Below are 16,216 nucleotides of genomic sequence, written 5' to 3'. Positions count from 1 at the left end.
AGAGAGACGGAACACAGACGAAATAAGATCGCATGAAACGAAGGGAGAAAACGACTCGTTCTCGAGGTGACTACGTGATATAGAAAGTAGTCTGAAAGAAAGAGAGATAATTGTGCATCGAAAGTCGCTCATCGGTGCTCAGCTCTTGTTCGTTGCCGTCGATCCCGGGGCATTGGAAGCTTCTGAAAACGTCGGCGGACGATCGACTCTCGGCTCGAGTTTCCGACGACATCGAGCCGCCTCGCTTGGCTGAGATTCCGTCGAACGGGCAACGGAATATGGAAGAACGGCGCGCCTTCGGCCGCAGAGCCTCGGAACTCGCCGCGAGCCAGCAACGAACAATTGATTCTACCAGATAATGATGGCTCCACAACATGTCGCTGGGAGAAGAATTACACGACACCGAGCCGAGCCCCGTAGTTTTATTGTGTGCGATTTTCTCTGTTTATCCATCGCTTCATCATCAGATCATTTTTGAAGGCTCGTATTCCGTTCGGTATCACGGCAGGCGTACGCGTTCACGTTTGCTCAGTACGTTCGCAAGAGCTGCGTGGTTCGCGGGCTGAGCGTTTCACCGTTTCACCGTTTGAGATGCTCTCCTGATTTCTGTCGACTGTTGAGCAACTCGCCAGGAACCTTCACGAATCTCACTCGGCCGCTTCGATTCGGTAATTCACCGAACGGCTGATCATCGGCTCGATGGCTGTTGTGAAGCGGCGCTCAATCATCGTTCTCTGCAGCCGATTTCCTTTCAATTCCCTCCCGATTATTCGGCTGAAGCCCTTTTCGCTTTCTAGAACGATGTTGGGAGCCGAGTCGATGATCATTCCGATCGGAAGGCAGAATAATAATAGATCTAAAAATAATTTCAAAAACGGATCATTCGAAGCGAATCTCGATCTCGCTCGAGGTACAAGACTTACTCTACTGAGACAGCTCAGATGATTTTCAACGTTTCGTTGGGAATGAGCCACGCGGTGACACCAATGAGAGCTCACGCGGCGATCGGCGGGAGAAGATGCTCTCGCAGCCTTAATCGATAGAGTCGGAAAATTCCATCACAATTTTCTTCATTTTTACTGTGATCATCATCATCGAAGACGACGACCACGTCGACCACGTTGAAGGGAACCACAACGACATCCCTGATGACAATAATTGCTCGCTGGAAAAAGAAACGGTCGCCTCATCGCCATCGAGCCAATCGAAATCAAACAAAAGCCCGCAGTGGAACTCGCGACATGGACCTGGGAAGACTCAGTTATAACCGGTTGTCTTTCTCTTCTTCCCTCTCGTTCTCGGGTGCTCGAATAGCATTACCAACAATCGTTTGATTTGTTTCCATTGTCGTACGATTGCTCTATTTGTGAGCGCATTGACGAAGCTCGGCTCGTGGTGACATCGCCTTGAAAGACGCTGCCTCCGATACCGCGAGAAGCATACAGTCGCTCCTGACTCTGTCTCGCAATGATTTTATTCCGATGCCCGAATTTCGGGCGAATCATCGAGAGAGCTCGCTCGTCTTCCACAGGCACTTCGCGCACTCTCGAGGGAAGACGCTCGATATCGGATAGGCGCATGCTGGCTGATTGCTGTCTCGTTCACTGAAGTCGTCTCCCGCCTTGACCACCTGACCCTCGATCCCAAGACTCCGATATTTCTCGCTTAACGACCCTCATCTCCTGTGCGCGAAACTGTATGTGCTTTTTAACGCGTGTAATTGCACGTTAGATCTCTATCCCTATCGGGCGACTCGTTCATTCACCGCTCTGCTGGTCGCTCGCATTGACGCCAGAAGTCGACGACCAAAAAGCGAGCGACCGGCGGCGCCCGTCCGAGCAAATGGCCGGAGCATAAGTCATAAACATAAACTCTGAATAAACGACCGGCGTTCGTCGGCGCAGCGCTCTGACGAACTGAACTGTCGACGACGTCGCTCGGCCAACACTAAGCAACATACCTAGCTCGCCCGTCGCTCGATGTCGGAGCCAGCGACGAGTCCGCATTGGCGAATGCTGTCTGTCGTCATTATTAAGGGTCCGACGAACCACAAACGAACGAGCTAGGGGACACACGGACCTACAAATAGAAAGAAAGACGGACAGATGGATGGACGGACGGCGGCCTTTATTTTTGAGTTTTTTTCTCACACCGTCCGGCGCTCCAGTAGCGAACAACTCTCATCGCTTCCATCATCACTACCAGCAGATGGCGGACACGCTCGAGGGAAAAACAGACTCTCCGCTGTGCGTATCCATTAGATGCGTATGTATGTCCACATGTATATCTGCGGATCTACCTAGGCCATATCTCGGGCTCGTGTGCGTGTGCGCTCTCGAACTCATGGACCTCGTCGTCATCGTCGTCCGTCGGAGAACATTTGTCACGATAGCAACAATGACAACACTAGACTTGACCGAGCCGATCCGCGTCTGCTCCGGGCTTGAAAATTAGCCTATGGCATTCCGTTTGTCTTCCGCTGCTCGCTCCGAGCGATTTTCGATGTCGCTTGGAGGGGAACGAAGGCTTTGAAACGAGAGAGTTGAATCGAGAAAAAGAACTCTTCCCTCAAATAGTCAAGAGCAAAAACAGCAGCAGTCGCAGCAAAGGGAAGGAAAAGAAGAAAAAGCCCACTAAAGAGACTACGGCGAGCATCGGCTACGCGTGGGTTTTTTTCTACTCTAGACTCTTCCACTCACTTGGCTACTTGGTTTGATGTTCTGGTGAGTGTGTATGGGTGTGGGTGATTTTTTTCCTTCCATCCTCTTTGGAAGTCTCCATGGGTGGCTAGCACTAAAGCCATCAGAAGCACTGGTAGCAGTGGTACCAATAGCATCAACCATAGGCTTCCCAAGGCCGAGCGATGGCTAGCCTTAACCAATCCTCCGATATTCTCCCTCCATATGTAGATTCGGCTATACGCTCTCCACTGTACTACACAGATACAAGCGGATAATTCTTGCGGTGTTGTACGGGAATCGAATCTCAATGAATATGAGGGTTGGAAAATTTCGGAAGCCGGAGAGAGATGAATAAGTAAAAAGTGAACGCTCATACAAGTCGCGAGAATGTCGGTCCGCTGTCTTTTCCCAAGCTCGGTTGCCTCTCGCGTGAAGGGCGACGGGTCACTCTCTACGATCATCGGATTGGTAAAGGAACGAGTTTTAGCTGACTGAGACAACGTCGAATTATATATTTCCTGAAAAGGGGCAGAATCTGGGAGAGACTTCGAATCGGCTTCTTTGCTCGCTTGTTTCGAGCGATTCTGTGTCTGGAATCTCCAGTTGTTAGCGTCTTTTTCTCTCGGAGCTGCCCGCGTGTTCAGCGTTGCGTCGTCGACACCTTCGTTAACTTGGCAAGTCGATGCCTGGGATGATGGAGCACTTTTCGAACGTCCATGTGGCCGGGCATCCATCTGTCCGCGAGAGGAGCTCAACCCGTAGTGTCATAGGACTCTCGTCGACCCTATCGATAATAATAGTTCCATGGGATGGCATCGTCATCAGCAGATAACTATCCGGAAAATAAATCCTTGAAGGAGAAATGCGGATGAAAAATTTTGACCAGAAATACTCTCATTGGTAGGTAGGTACACAGAAATCCGAAGGAGCAGTCCATCAAGAGATGCGCCCATCGACTCGTTTGCGTTGACCTCGGTGTGAGTCGGGAAGAAATTCAAGGTGAAGAGCCTGGGAGATGCTAAACCATTCGATTTTCGAAAGTGGAGAAACGGCAGGCTCCCGAATTTCAGACGCTGCCCATCCGATAACTCAATGGTTTGATGTGTTTGTAGTACTCCTTGCGTCCCGTCCGGCGCGGCGTCTTGCCCCAGCACTCCCACCGCCTGCTGTCCGCCCGTCTCAACGTGGAACATTCGCGCAAAGCGCTCACCGGCTGGCTGAGATAGGAAGGCTGATTCCATGTTCGAAAGCGTGCACGTGATTTGGATATTGAAGCCGCGGGACTTTGCAGACTGGGACGCATTTGTCAAATTCGAGAGCTCCATGAAGTATTCGAGCGTGGCCATCTATTTACCGCAAAATGCTGTCGGAGCGCGCACGCTGTGGAGTGACTTGAAGGGAAAAATACAAAAGCTCCCTGCCGTTTGCAACCGTCCTCGTCGACGTCGGCTACATCAAAAGCGATGACGTGTCATGGAGAGACGACAGGTATTGGAAAGTTGCGATAAGTTTCTCACAAATCGGGGAGCACGCTGAAAGCTGACACTAGCTCGCGGTATATCACATCGATGGGTATCGACTTAGTTTCGCGGCTCGAGTGCAACTGTCTAGCTCGGCATCTACACACAGCGGATGGCTCGGGGAAGACAAAAAAAATAGAAGTATGCGATGGAGCTAGTACAGCAGAGCGAGCGATCAGGACGGGAATCGGTCCCTGCGCTCGTTGTTCTACATCAGTCCGAAGTGCTTTCGGCCGTTCGGGTAATTGCTGTGACGACTCCGACGACCGAAAGACAAACGGACCCACCAGACGGTTGAATGCACGGACAGACGAACGACCGAACGAACGACAAGACAGATCCGTAGATGAACACATGGGCGAGCGGACGTATCGTGAACCCCTTCCAACCAAATCATGATATTATACACATTTTCGGATCACCCATGCCTAGAGCGAGATGTTCGTGCACCGAAGTGAAGGTATTCTTTGTTTGTTGGTGCACAGCATAACGACGTGAATGACACGCGATTTCCTTGTTATTGAAATCGTCATTAGACATTCCCCGGAGACGCATAGATCCACTCTCGAGAGCGACTTGGATCTCAATCATTCCATGTTCCACGATCCCGCTCCCAGGCTCTTGTATCTGAAGCGACAGGTCCATGACCGATCGGTGATCTGATCAAGAGACGCGGCTATGGGCATGGACCGGATTAGATCCTAGGCCCTCAACGCGAGCTTCCGAACACAACGGATTATCGAGTCGAACATAATGTCTCGGTCAAGCCGATTGACGCGGTGTGTGCGAGAGAGGTTCCGGTTCCCTGACAGAGAAACTAAAAAAGTTTCACACCTCGCTGGGTGAAACTGTTGAGTTAATTGAAGCTGCCGGTTGTGGTGATCTTGACAGAGCAGCGAGGACCGGAGCTAAAACCGAACCCAATTTAGAGCTGAACACCTTAAGAGACTGATCGAGCATCTGAAAGCGGCGGGCCAGGCCGGGGACGTGTCATCGATCGTATGAGGTCGCACCCACTTGTCGCTCGTAAGCGGGATTCGCCTGAGCCTACGTGGTCAGTACGAGGTTTATGTCATGATGTGAATCTAAAATCAGGATTTCCACCGTCGGTCGGGGAGGATCCTCGAATAACTCCCCGGACGATTTCATCAGCGAACAGTCTTGGCTTCTTCTGGAGAAGGTTCGATAAAGTGAACGAGAGGAGAGTGAAAACTTCGAGTCGTCACCGAAGCTCTCACCGCGTGCGAGAATGGGAGGAGATTATCACGATGCTCGATTGACGTGGAAGGATTCGTTGAGATTTGGGAGACGTGGAGGAGCACTGTGAGGAGGGATGAAGTCTAAAAAATATGAAGACGGGTGAAACTCCAGAGAATTTGATGGACACTGATCCCTGCATGAAGTAATCGGAGGAGCCAATTTTTTTTGAGTTATTCGGATTTTTCGGGACGGGGCTGTGTAGTCGATTACAACACGCTGAACCAATTTCGCTGCTGCGATTACGAGATCCCCTGGGAGTTTTCCCTAGAGTCAAGAGAAACGAAGTATTCGGAACGAGCGACTCGCCCTGCCCTCTCGAGAAGATATATTTCCCGGGTCGGTTTTTCAAAGAGGGACAAGTGTGGAAAAAGTATGAAATGGATATGAAAAAAGAGAGCGGAGAAGATTGACGATTTTTCAATGGACAGGCAATTATAAATATTATATAAATTAGGATGCCGAGTATATTATTAATATCTCAATCGTCGGCTGGCCAGGGCTCGTTCCTAGACTTGTCCCGAACGCAACGGAGATTCATAAAAGTATGCATTCAAGATAATGGAATCCTGAAATGATAAAATAAGGTAAAATGACGTGGAATGTAGTGTCACAATCAACATCGTCATATTTTCTATCGCCGAAGTCTCTTCAGCTATCATCGACGAGTGAAACTATTCACGGAAACCTAGACGGGGGCCGCTGGCTCAAGATCCACTCAATGTCTCCAGTCAAGGTTCGCCTCGGGGAGCAAGTGACCGCCTCCATCGATGTATTTCTTCGTGAATTCTTCCCCTTTCCTATTCTATCGCAAGGCCGAGCCACGCCGAATCGAACCGCCGACGTTCCAGTTAAGCAAATAGTTTTTTGATTGACTCGTTAGCAGGTTGTCGGTAGCTGCTCAGACGTTGATGATAATGATGACGAAAACGATGGTCATGATGATGGTGTTGGTGGCAGTGGGTAGTCAAAAGAAGCAGATTAAATCGCGAGCCTCGCTCGAACCCAACAATGAAGGCTCATTGTTGAACAACAGACACGCTCACACACCTAGAGTCACGCCGTCAGAGCAAACAATAAAACAGCTACCGTCGAGCGGCGTGTACGGCCGGAGATATCGATAAAAGGTGGTGTCGGGTGCTCAACTTCGGGCTCAGGACGGAATCGTGCACATTCCGAGCCGCACGGGAACCATTGACCGGGCATCCGTCGAGGGGTGCCAGCGACGAAGTTCTTGGAAGAGTTGGATTGGTGCCTGCATAAATTTCGTTAAGGTCGACATCCGCGCGATTCCAAATGATTCTCTGATTGACGACTGGGACCGGCGATCGACATGAGGAAATCTATGCGGAGAGCGAAGGTACCTGTTCCATCGCATCAGAATCGTAACAGAATCGGGGTGTGGTACATTGCTCGCGTGCGAGAGCATGCTTTGCGTGGATCGCCTGCGATTTCCATTACCTCGATTCGGAATCCCCGTGATGGAATTCAAGATCCTACTCGTATCGGTCTTCGGTGGAAATCGAGCCTCATTCTCTTCGGTCGAGTTTCTGGAGCGAGAAGGCCGTGTCCGTCGCCTGGGTCCACCAGATGCAGGATCTTCTCCTTTTGGAAGAGCTTTCCGGAGTCTTTCCTCGTCGGAGTAGAGAAGGAGCCGAGGCGTAGAATTCCCCTTATCTTTATCCTGGCCTTATTCCGAGTCTGACGCGCAGACTTTTCGGAACTCGTCCCGCTCAGGACTTTCGATCAGCATGAAAAATTCCCCTCTGTTCCGCTGGAAGAAAAACCACGCCATGAAGTGACGAGTGATGAATGACACCAGAGACTCTGAGAAAAACTGGCACCGAGCTGGGCTTCGTAACGGAAAACTCGCCTATGGGTAACCCGATAGCGAAAAGCCGGCCAGCATCGCGGTCAGCCGGCAGGGGCAATACCGACGAGGGAACGAAACTCTGCAGGAAAAAATCCTCATCGTATCGAAGGTGACAACAACCTCAGGTATTGCTCCCGGTCCTTGCTCTCTTACCGTCCGGTACCGCGTATTGCCGTGCTTTTAATGCATTTCTGATGAATCCGGGCCTCTCCGCATTTTGAGCAGTCGCTCGGCTCGTTAGGCTCGTCACCTCTTGTTTTTCCTTTTCGCGCTCTCTCTCTCCATTGTATTCGTCTACATTTTGCTCGTCAACTCTTCACTGTCGTCTTCGCTCTCGTTTTCTTTTTTCATCGCCAACAGCCTGTGCGTATCATCTGTCGCACCCCGCAATCTCTTTTTAGCCTCCTCCTTCTCCGAACTTCCCCGGTCACATGGCATACTGGCGCTGTGGCTGATTGTCTACTCGGATACCTACCTGGCTGACTGACTGACTAACTGTCTATCTATCTGGGCACCTCCCTGACTGCGCGGGTAACGGACTGACTGACTGGCTGGCAAGCTGGCTGACTGACTGACGGACTGTTCGTCTACTGAACGCGTCTACTCCGAGGACTGAATGTTCCACTTCATGCGAGAGTGAATGACAGGATTCTACAAGTCGCCCTCGGCGCACACTCCCCTCTCGCACATGGGTTTGCTGGGTTGGCGTGAGTTTTCCCAGAACTAAGCGGAGGAATCCATTTGACATTTTTAAGCTGCTCACTTATTGTCGAATGTTCCTGCTCCCTTGCTCATCTGGCCGTGCCTGAATCTCCAGAGGATACATCGAGCTGCAAGACAATTGTCTCGAGCTCTCTGAGCAAATGAATGTTTTTTCCCCGCTTCCACCGAATGTGCCCTTTGGTATCGACTGCACGCTCGGAGGAGACTCCGCTCCGCTAACCCATACCAAAGCACACCTCCGCAAGGATGAGTAGCGGTATCTCGTTTACTAAGCTCAAGTTATAGCTTAGAGCTTAGAGACTCATCCAGGAACGAGGATACTTCATTGAAGGAGAGGGGGCCTCTGAGGACGATGTCCAGGGCATGCCAGGTCCCTGACGTCACGGCATGGTAGGGTTTGTTATCGCGATGGTGTCAGATGCGGAAACTTTATTCAGTCTGATTCGGTGGCGGCGATACCGATTATATGTTCGTATGTTGATGATAGTATTTTTTCATCGCAATCAGCTTATTTATTTTGTTCCGACCCCTAAGGCGACTCAATTATCTAGGGCAAGCTGACCGTATCGGTGACTGAAGGCTTGCAGATACGGGAGGTTGCGACTGATATAAAAGTCAGCCGTGCAGTCGGTTGAAATCAGAGAATCGTTTTCGAATCCGGAGCAAGCCAAACTGACCTCGACAATTGAGCGAGCGACTCGGCGACGACTGTTATAGAGCGGCTTAATTTGATAAAACGCTTCCACTGCGCGACTGAGTATGCGTCTTGTGTGTGTTGTCTGGGAATCGAATCCGGGATTCAAGCCGGACGAGCGGATAGACTAAGCTATAAAACTTAATTAGGTGCTCTCGATAACACACAGCCGAAGGGAATGAAACATTATTACGGAGCGTTTGTCTTTGCGAGCGCATTCGTGTTTGCACGCACGTCTTGAGGGAAGAGCTTTATTCAAGAAGTTCGGAAGATAGCTGAGCAAATCGTCCGAGAAGATAAGACGAGGAGCCCTAAAACCTGACTACTCTGACCGCGGTCGAGTGTTCGCTGTAATCGTTGCTTGAACATCTTCCCGGGAAACCCGATATCCTCTCGCAGTCCCGAGAGCACTCCCGATGCATGAGATATTCTGCGTAAGATCCGGGGTATGACTCTCGGTTTCGTTGAATGAATATCCTCGGCTGATTTCTCTTACGGGGGTCGAATTGAGGCAGTTCGCGTGCGCAAAATTTTCAGTCGAACCTTCAGAATGCACGAACGACGAGAAGGAGGGGGCGGCGGCGGCAGAAGAGCTTTGTGAATTCGATTCTCCACACTCTCTTCGCCATCCGAACCGGACGGGCGTATCGCTTTCAGCGAAATTTACATCAAAGCATCGGCATAGACATGAACAGCGACGATGACGACAGAAACCGCGGAGACGACGGTCGGTATTGCTTCATCGAGGGGAGCTTCCTCCTCCTTTGCTGACTTCCTTTCACCACATCCATAGACCGCGAAGCCCCGTCTCACGCAAATGCAGTCGTACGGAGCAGGCGATTGAGGCCCGCCGGGGGAATTCATTCGCAAGCGATCGATATTCACGCCCCAGAGCCCGTTTCATTTAGTGGAAAATTTATTACCTACAAACAAAGTTCGAGGTGACTTTCGATCGGAGCTCAAGATTCCCACTCGTGACTTGCCGTCGCAGCGGCTCGACTCGATTTCGAACCACCTGCAAAGCTTCGAGCGCACTCTGTTCCGTTCTGCGTTCGGTATTGTTTGCTTGTTTCTCTGTGAGCGAATCGATATGCAGAGCGGAAAACTTGCTGCATCGAAAGGAAATATCCTTTGTGGATTTGGTGTTGCGGACGGAGAGGCGGGTAGTGAGCGGGGAACCGGGTCGGACGGATGGACGACTCTCCGAAATGCATACGCAGCAGACATTCGAAGTGAGTTGTTGTCTGTATCGTCTTTCTCTCCCCCCTCTCGCTGATGGGACTCGGTGAGCACACTTCCTTGTGCTGGAATCTCTGTCGTCGTCGGCTCCGTCCTTAGATTTAAGGGGGAGGGGCGGGGGCATATATTCCGCCTCGGCTGCGATCTCCGCGTCACAACATCAGCCCTCAGCGATAACAACAGTAAAAGGACAGCAACGACGCCAACGATATTCCGCTTCTCCGAATGGGATCCACGGCTCGCTGCGCCCTCCGTTCCGGGTTTTCTCTTACTTAGTTAGTCTTTATCGTCGAGTGACGCTAGTCAGCGCGACGAGCCCCTGTCAGTCGGACCGTCAGACCAGCGGACAGTGCCCACTCCCCGCTTGCTCGTCGCTCCCGTGCAGCTTCGTCATCGTCCGGCCTTATTTTTTTCGTTGCACCCAGTGTGACGAGAGACACTCGCTTCAGAGAGTGGTTAATTAAGGAGAGAGGCCCCTCAGTCATTCGTTTTTGCGAGTCATCCTTAAGTAACGGAGTAACTTCGCTAGATCGTTTTTCCCACTCAGTTCTCACGAGTCGGAGCCGCAATCAGAATACGGGACCCCCCACTCCGATGTTCCGCAGAGTCAGAGCATACCGCAATTCGTTCGAGAAGGCAATAATTTCGCCAGGAAAACTGACACTCTCGAAACATATTGAACTATCGTTCGACTCATGCTCGAGCTCGCGCGCATACATTTTTTTTCCTTAGCGTTCGCGCCCGCCGGTTCTCGTCTCTTCCTCGAACAGTCCCCGCTCTCGTGTGTCTCTATCAGAGAACAATCTGAACGGAATCAGAACGAAACGATCTCGATGGTAGCGAGGGGATCCGGGGACTCCGCCACGCCGACAGCCTATTCTCGGTCTTCATCTTCACTGAACGAAACGAACGGAACGGGAGAAAAATGACAAACGCTAAAGCCACAGTCACATCGTTTGTTCTCCTTTCCTGCCTGTTTTCCCTCTTCTCCGGGGAGGAAACTCTCCCTCAATACTCCCGTGATGGGACAAGGAAGCAAAGAAAGGAACTCAAAAGTAAGCGAGAGTGAGAGATCTCCTCGGTGACAACGACCCGCACACGGGAGGGGGGAGGCGGCGAGGAGCTACGAAGGACCCAGACGGGGAGCGAGAAGAATAAAACGAAGAGAGAGCACGACGAGCGAGTGTAGAGAAGAGGCAAGGGAAGGGGTCAGAGGGGGAGGCGCAAACTGTCAAAAATGATTATTCTCAAAACTTAGCGCCGAACGGAAACGGAAGACGTTCGGAGCGTTTTCTGAAAGCCCCCGAAGTTGTCGGAGAGAAACTCATTCGACTCACTACGCAGAACCGCATTCGGAACGGCATCCCCCCACGTCGGACGGAAACACCAATCGAGCCGCATGATTCCGAATCGGGTCGCACGGCTGATTGGAAAACACCCATGTCAGCTGCCTCCGCTTGTTTGGAGGTCTCCGTCGTGGAAACGAAATCGTGGAGACGACCATCCGCAAGGGGACAATAGTTTACTACCCCAGATACTTTCTTGATCGTCGTATGGTCGTGCATAGCATCCAATCGAAAATCAAGCCGCTTGTTCGATGTGCTGCCCTTCATTAGTGATCCCTTGCAATTAGAATTCGCTCCCGGAGCTCCGGGCCCCCACCGAAGCAGACGCACAGTCAGCCACCGGTACCAGCGACTCTATCTGTTGGCTGGTTGGCGAGTATAGCGATCGCGGAGTCGCGGAAGAGACTTTGCGAGGTGGAGTGAATTCATTGTAGACCCAGCCGACTGGCTCATTGAGATTCAGCTCTGGAAGAGTTTATTTATCACGGACGGGAACGCTCCGCCGTGAATGAGACTAGTTAGTAATTCTCGCTCCACTCTGATACCTTCCATTCGACATTGATCGGGGAGACTCCAACGGAGGTAGGATGGCTCGGACCCCGACGATGCATTCCTTTGTCGATCTGGATGTGTCACCGACAGAGCCTGCACCAGCGAATCTCGGAACACCTGTACCTGGGTCGTTCTTGGCCCTATCGTTCGACGTCAGCACGACTGAAATGAAGAATGAAAATGAAAGACGAACTCTGGTTGATGTACATATCTTCAGTGATCTGACTCGCTCTGGCGTCTGGAGGTTCCAATCTTCCAGGAGATATACCGCTCAGAATGAGGTGAACTGAAAATTGGCATCGCCGTCAAGCCACTTCGGTACCACAAGCCGGGAAAAAAATGCACCGCTGCGCATCAGAGCGCGTTAACGCTCTTAAAAAAACGGCTCCGAAAGTAAATTCTTAACTTAGCCCAACATCTGCACTGTGAAGAACACCTGCACCCCGTCTCAGCTCAAGTTCCGTCGACGATTGTCTCGAATTCGTGCCGGGTCTGAGAGAGTGGCTTTCAACGAGTGAGCGAACGAATTGCTCGGCCAACAAGCCAACGGGATGAAAAATGCTATTTTAATATGAAGCGCGCGTGCACGCTCAATCTCTCTCGCTTTTATTCTCTTAGCGTTCGTTCGTCGTCCGTGCGCCGCATGCAGACTCGGCGTCTGGCTGGTCGGCCGGGTGGCACGCCGGCTCGTGTGAGTTGACGACGGACTGATAGATGGTCGCTCCGCCCTTGCCGTGACCTCGATAGAGGATCTTCTTCGTCGTCTTCGCTACGATAATCGCACAACATCCATCGCCTCCCCTGTGGACCTTCCTCTCGGATTTTCCCCGCCCGTCTTCTGTTTCTTTCCCCGCCGCAACGGTCGGTCTCTTCCCCGTGTCGAAGATTTTCCTCCGCTGACTGCCCTCCGGCCCGCCCCGGTGAATTCGCCGACTCCCCGCCCCCCTTCCTCCTGCAGGACTCTGCTTCACCCCCCTTGATGGAGATAATATTGATAAGTGTCGGGCGCCAGATGTTCTGGACGAAATGGCGCAGCCAACCACGACCAGATGAGAGCCATAGAAACAGAGAATCCGAGCAACCGACCGATCGGCTCGGGTCTCTCCGTACTCGGCGCCCGGACGAATGACCGACTGTCTAATAACCAGCGAGGCAGCCACTCCATCTGACCAATTGTCACGAAACGGATAAATTTTCCTCGGGCGCACAGTTCGCCGCTCGTACCCTTGGTGGAGTCCGAGCTCTCGGTCTGGTAATTTCGTCTCTCTGCTATCGGGGGCGGGTGGGGGAAGCGGGAACGGTATCCACATTCATGAACGCAGAGGTGAACGACTCTCCACTTTGCATCCGGCACGACCACGCGAGACATCATCATCATCGACGTATCTTCTTAAATAGCCCGTATTGAGAGAAAATCCGATGAGAGGTTTGCCATTACAGACCGATCCGTCGGTATTTGTTTTCGCGCGGTGCTGGAATCTGTGTGCTCGTCTGGTGACGTCCGGAAGTCATACGATCGTCTTCGAATCGATTTCTTAACAGATTTTGACTCTTGTCAAGCGACGCCCATTCATCAATGTGGGAAGCTCGTCCGACGATCAATCTAAACGTAGATGACGGAATCTTCGGATCCTGCATTCGTCGGAGATGATGTCAGACGACTCGTGTAGTCGACAGTGGCTTCAGATGCAGATCGGATTCAAAAACCCTTCATCGGTCGTATTCGTTGTGCGGCTCCCTCGGCTTATCCGACCCTGGTGTGCCCTCCTGTAGGATATTCGATGGGGCGGATGATCATACCATCGAGCGATACTCCATACGCCCTTTTGGCCAATATTAGCCGCGCTGAACATCCTTCTATGCATAGGAACATCAAGACGGAATTTCATTCCTTCTGTTCTTTGCGCCCGTCCCTGACCGGATATCCGTACTGAAGCTTCCCTGATCGTACCTATCCTCAGTTCCGGTTGCGGGACCTGCTACATATCGTTCCTTGGAATGACGTTCCTTCTCTGTTCCAGGTGAGTTTCGGAGCAAATCTTGGCCTTCTCCAGAAGAAGGTGAGCGTCGGGTCGTTTCCGTGGGAGACAAACTTCCTTCAGATCCTAAATATAAACTTTTCCGGACATCGACATCCGTGTCGGGACGGCAATAACTCGCTCGACGATTCCTACCGGAGGCGGAATCTCCGCAAGAGAAGGCACAAGACCATCGAACATTTTTCAAGCCGACTAAAATGAGGACTCGATTCCGTTTGATCTCTGAAATGTTCTCGCAACATCCTTCGATAGAGAAACAGAGAACGCGAGGTCGGTATCGAGCATAAGCTGAAGAGAACTTCCACCTTAGAATCCCGAAACGGCGATTTTTGCTGACGGAGAATCTTCCTTAGAAATATCTCCTCCGTTTCAAGAAGAAGATCGACGCAGGACGATGTCGCCCACGGATGCCATACTGATTCACTGGACGCCTTTTCGAAGTTACTGCAATGAATGCGGCAGCCGCTCACACCGCCCTGAAACGTGCGGCACGAAACCGAATTCGTGACTCCGGCGCTTCCTTCTTTTAGGTTCTCTGTCTAACAAGGCAGTTTTGGGCCTTACTCTTTTTGGAAGATGTTCTTCCCCTTGTTACCGGGAAAGAATCGGAGGAGATATCATTGTAGTATATTGTCTCGAGAAAAATCCCCCGTACACAGCTCCGGCGAATGGCGAGGATTCGCGTTCCATGCTGCCTTCTCACTGTTTTTCTGAGACTGACTTCCTGAATGGAGATTCGAGCATGCTCTCGAGCGCGTGTTCGCACGGTGGACCCTCGCCGTCCGGAGAGATGAAGATGAATACGTGCAGGATACAGGGAGAGCACCTCGCACCTCCAGGAGCTGCGTCTTGTAGACAAAACGAAGAGGAACGAATCCCCTGGGTGATCGTTGTCGTCATTGGCAGCAAAAACACTGGATGGTGCGCTATACAATGATCTTGCGGTACCTGTACAAACGAAAGGGTGGGAATGAGTCACCGAAGGAAGTTCGTGTATTCGTCCAAGCAGTGACTTCTCCCATTGTGTGAGTGAGTTTACCCTGTCCGAAGAGATTGCCTTGACGCCTTCTTGTGATATATATAGCGGTTAATATGATGATGCCGCAAAACTCGGCACAATCTCGGAATTGTTTCCGTCCGAGCCAGACGTTCCCAGTTTTGAAGATGTGTGGTTTCGACTCGCGTAGCTGATTGCCATGAGTCATCGAGACAGGAATTCTTGGCAACATAGTTTCTTTGAAGTTAAGCCGCTAGACGGTCATAACTCCTGAAAACAAATTCACGACAGATGCCACGGAAGTCCGCTTTATCTTCAGACAGAGAATTCGCAAATGCTTATGTATCGCGTACATCGGATCCTTTTAGCAACGATATTTTTCCGGCATAGAACTCTTTGTGGTCTCCATTGCGATTTGTACGAATCCAAGAGCTGAACTTCTTGCCGAGTTTCGAATATTCAGCGAGGAAGCTGAATGCGGGGAAACGATTCACGAACGCACGCTGTCTCTTTCCAGATTGTCCAGTACCGACTCGACGCTCGTTGCATGAGCTCAGTGGCTGTCCTGGGCTGTCGGCCGGCCGACTTCTGGCTTGTAGACCGGACGACCGGCCGACCGGCTGGTTGACGTGTGGGAGTTAGAAGCCAACTTTGGCTCAGTAGTAGTTGTGGGTCAGTACCCTCGGTGGGTACTGACTGCTCAACAACTGTTGACTGACTGAATCACTGATTTTGGTGCTTTCTCATTTCTATTAGAGGCAGCGTACGCTTGATGGTTTGACGGAACGCAAGGCTACGGCGCCTTCGACTTGTCTCGCTCCGAGTGTAACCAAATGTATCAACCGCCGCAAGTTAAACAACCAGCAGAGCCGTAAGCACTGCCGTTGGCTCAAGCCGCACAGCCAGAAGAAGAGAAACAGATACACGCACAAAACCTTGGTCACTCAAACTCAGCCAGACAGTCGGTGCGGTACCGCCCTCGTAAGCAATGACTGACCGCGCTCGCCAAAATGCGCGTACAGGAACGCGTCGAGAATCGGACGAACGGACGAATGAATGAATGCAGGATGGATGGATGGATGAGTAGACAAACGCCTGCGGATCTATTTTCGAAAAAAAGCTCTGGTGGTCCGATTGACTGATGCTGGTTCGAAGCTGAGGTTCGCGAGGGACAACGGTGGCGGCGGCGGCGGCGGCGGTGGTTGAGGCGGGAAGCAGAGCCAACCGAGTGACGGGCCGTATACAGAAAATAATCCCCGGGTCGAGAAGCTCTAAATGCGGTAGATTCGGCGGAC

This window comes from Galendromus occidentalis, unplaced genomic scaffold (genome assembly GCF_000255335.2).
Source record: "Galendromus occidentalis unplaced genomic scaffold, Mocc_1.1 scf7180000077530, whole genome shotgun sequence".
In the NCBI taxonomy this organism is placed as follows: domain Eukaryota; kingdom Metazoa; phylum Arthropoda; class Arachnida; order Mesostigmata; family Phytoseiidae; genus Galendromus; species Galendromus occidentalis.
This window is presented reverse-complemented; position numbering follows the sequence as displayed.